Below are 3794 nucleotides of genomic sequence, written 5' to 3'. Positions count from 1 at the left end.
ATAAAATAATCCTATAAATTATGTGTCCTATATTAAATGTATTCCCTTGCCAAAACCCTGACTGCAACATTCTCCCTCTGGACCACATCTTCCTTTAATATGTCTTTGGTGTCTAGGAGGTAAACTGATGAGACAAAGACTATAGATTTAGGTCAGTACACAGAGGCCAAAAATTTAAAAATTGGAATAAGTATGAAAACCACATATCTTACTTTCTTGTAGCTGAGACACAATACCCAACATCCACAAGTTAAAGATGGAAAGGTTTATTTTGGCTCACAGTTTGTAAAGGTTTCAGTCCATAGGTGGCTGCTTCCAAGGGAGGGTGACCTGGAAGAGGAGAAAGAGTGCATGACATGGCGGTGGAAGAAGAGAGGGATCAGAGGGATCAAGGGAGGAGGAACACTCTTCCAGGCCATGCCTACAGTGACCCGCCTCTCTCTCCCAGGCTTCACCTGCCAACATCACACCCACTTAAAACCCATCAGTGGACTAACCTAGTGATGAGTATCACAGGTCCATGATCCAGTCACTTCCCAAAAGCCCTATTTATGAGTGCATGAGGCTGTGGGGGACATTTTAGACATAAACCATAACACCATGGTTCAAAAGTTCAGTAGCTTTCTTTACTGCAGAACTTCAATGTGCTCATTTATGTGCCCAAAAAGAGATAAGGCATGCAGTGCATTTCAAACTCATTTCATTACGAAGTCATTGATGACAGAGAATGTCAAAGACTACAGAATGCGCTACCATCCATAGAATGTGCTGAATTGAAATCCATTCAAGAGGTTTTTGACTTCCCAGTATTTCTTCTCATTTTGAATAATTAATATTTTCCACATTTAAAAATGTAACTATTTACTTTATTGGTTTTCTTGAGACAGGATTTTGCCATATAGTTCAGGCTGGCCTTGAGCTCATGATCCTCCTGCCTCAGCCTCCCAAGTGCTGGGATTACAGGCATACACTACCACACCAATAAATAACTTTATTGATAGCATAATTAATCTTGTTTTTGTGGTGCTGAGAGTTGAACCAAGGGCCTCATGCATGCTGTGCTCTACCACTGTATCTCAACCCCACTTAATCTTCTAAGTGAATTCATACAAATAATACAAAGTAGCCAGGTGTCCGGGCACACACCTGTAATCCCAGCACTTCAGAAGCTGAGCCAGGAGACTTGCTAAGAGTTTGAGGCTAGCCTGGGCTACATGGTGAGTTCAAGGTCAGCATGTACTACAAAGCAAGATCCTGTTTCAAAACAAAGCAAAGTAAAAGGCAATTTCCCCCATTTTTCCCTGCCCTACTTTCAATCTTATTCCTTAGAGTAACCAATCCATAGAAGCTTGATATGAGCTTTATAGTTATATAGTGTATGTATATACATATGCAGTTTTTTTGTGGGCAAATGGCATTACACGTACATCTTGCTCTGCAAACTCTTTTCTCTCTTATCTTTCCTTATCTTAGTACCTACAAGTCCCTTTCTTTTCTCTCCCTCCCCCATCCCTTCCCCTCTCCCTCCCACCTTCCTCTCTTTCTCTCTGTACTGTGGATTGAACTCAGGGTTTGTATACTGAGCTACATCTCCAGTCTGTCTCCCCACTTTTAATTAAAAAAAAATTTTAAGGGCCGGGCATGGTGGGACATGGCTGTAATCCCAGCACTTGGGAGGCTGAGGCAGGAGGATCTCTTGAGTTCAAGGTTAACCTGGGCTACTTAGTGAGTTCAAAGCCAGCCTGAACCACAATGAGACCCTGTCTCACTAAAAAAAAAATTTTTTTTAGACAGCATCTTGCTAAATCATCCAGGCTCAGCTTGAATTTATGATCCTCCTGCCTCAGCCTCCCAGAATGTTGGGATTGAAGGCTTGTGCCACCATACTTGTCTCATTCTTTTTTTTTGGTAAACTATTTATTCTCACCAATACAGTATTTGGATAATATTGCAAAAATAGAGCATAATTTATAGAATAGGTTTTGTGTTTATAGATAGTTTGGTGGAAGACATGTTCAGATTACTGCTCCCTAGTCTGACCATGTTTAGCCACTGTATTGTTTTTGCTATTTGATAGGGTTGGGCAAATTGGTTAAAGCTCACATGTTGAAGACTTAAATTAACAGTTGCAAAATATGAAAATAAGTGTACTAATTTTTCCTGAGTTTTGTTTTGAATTCACAGCAGTTCTATCTTTGAGTTATTTTGTTATTCTTTATGAATCCATTTCTGTGTAAGAAATGGACTTTCTTTGGTATGCTTGTTTTTCTTCTTTCGAAGATCTGTTGGTGTGATTCCTGTTTTGTGAGCTTATGCATATCTTCAAGATTCCCTTGTAGCCAAGTACTGATGCACTCAATTTTTTCATCCCTAATGCACAGCTTGTCTATTAGATTTTTTATTTCATCCAGGTTATTTTCACCATCGTGCACCAAGTCCTTAACAGTAGCCTGAAATTCTGTCCACAAATACTTATATTGTGTGTGCTGAGCTATCAGTTTCCAGGACAGGTCACTTGAATTGTGTCTAAGGAAGTCTTGTCCTTCTCTGTATTCCTCTGTGTTGTTCCTTAAGTATGAAATATATTCTTTTAATCTTTTATTTTCCAGAAGCAAAAGGTCTGCTTTTTGGTCATGTAAATAGACTTCATTTTCTAAGTTCTTTAGAATTTCAAAATGTTCTTTGACTTTCTAGCTTTCTTGATCTTGTGCTTGTTTTAATTCTTCCTTTACTCTCTCCATGTTTTCAACATATCTTGAAAAGTCCCATGTAACATAGGAAATGTAGTTGTTCAGCAAAGCCTCCTCCTGTCTTTGTGCTTTAAGTGTCCTATAGAGCTCTTGTAGCCTTCTGTTTTTATTGTGTACTCTTCTTCTGCCAAATGAAGGTGTGGAAGACTATCAATGAGCTCTTCTTCTGTTTCTTTGTTAATTTTCATTTCCTTGACAATTAAATCCTCATATATGCTTAACTCATAAATTAAGTTTTTTTCTCTGATTATAAATTCCTCATCTTCTTCTTTTAATTGTGCTGTAACTTTTTTGATCCATATCACAAATTCATCTATCTCCTTTTCTCTAAGTTTGGTCTCTTCCAGTAATTCATTTTGTCTCTGTTCTGCATGCTCAATTTTACCTGCAATTACTTGTATTTCGGTCATTTTCTTGGCTAACCATCATGCATGCTCTTTTTTCAAACAAGCTAGTTTCCACTGAGTTATGATACATCTCTGATTTTCTCTTTCCAGGTTATCACTCAGAATTTGTTTGTTTTTGATACACCTCTTTTGTTGATTTATGAAGATCCTCAAGTGTAACAAGTCCTTCTTCCATATTTTTGATGTCTATTTGTCTTTGTGCAAGGAAGTTTTCTTTTTGTGCAATAAATGCCAGTTGTCTCTGGTTTTCGTCATGGAGCTTCCGTTTCTGCAAAAAAATTTGATCTTTTCCAGTTAACACAATCCTGTATTGTTGTAAATTAGCACTCATTTTCTCCTGTAGCTCTTTGTTCTCTAAATTAACTTTGTGCAGTTTTTCAGCTAGGTATTTTATTTTATACAGGTGCTCATTTTTTTTTCATATTTTGATGAATCATTGTTTTTCCTTGTGAGCTGTAAAAAACTCTTGTCTTTTGGGAATTTGCTTAGCCTAAACTCCATCTCCTAGAGTCAGTGAGCCACCAAGGTGGGCCCCATAAGACATAAGATTACATAAGACATAAGATTACAAGACCCCATCTTCCTGGCCGGAGCTGACCAGACCAGGATCCAAAGCTGAGCCAAACACATGGTGATA

The 3794-nt window shown here is 38.2% G+C and overlaps 1 pseudogene; it reads right to left on the bottom strand.

Annotated features, from left to right (window-relative positions):
* Window positions 1-1520: 1520 nt before the first annotated feature.
* On the bottom strand, window positions 1521-3569 carry LOC101709575 (coiled-coil domain-containing protein 175 pseudogene; annotated as a pseudogene).
* Window positions 3570-3794: the final 225 nt, after the last annotated feature.

Source organism: Heterocephalus glaber, unplaced genomic scaffold (genome assembly GCF_053883595.1).
Source record: "Heterocephalus glaber isolate CG9 unplaced genomic scaffold, H.glaber_assembly_v1.0 deba00001569, whole genome shotgun sequence".
Lineage (NCBI taxonomy): Eukaryota > Metazoa > Chordata > Mammalia > Rodentia > Bathyergidae > Heterocephalus > Heterocephalus glaber.
This window is presented reverse-complemented; position numbering and strand designations above follow the sequence as displayed.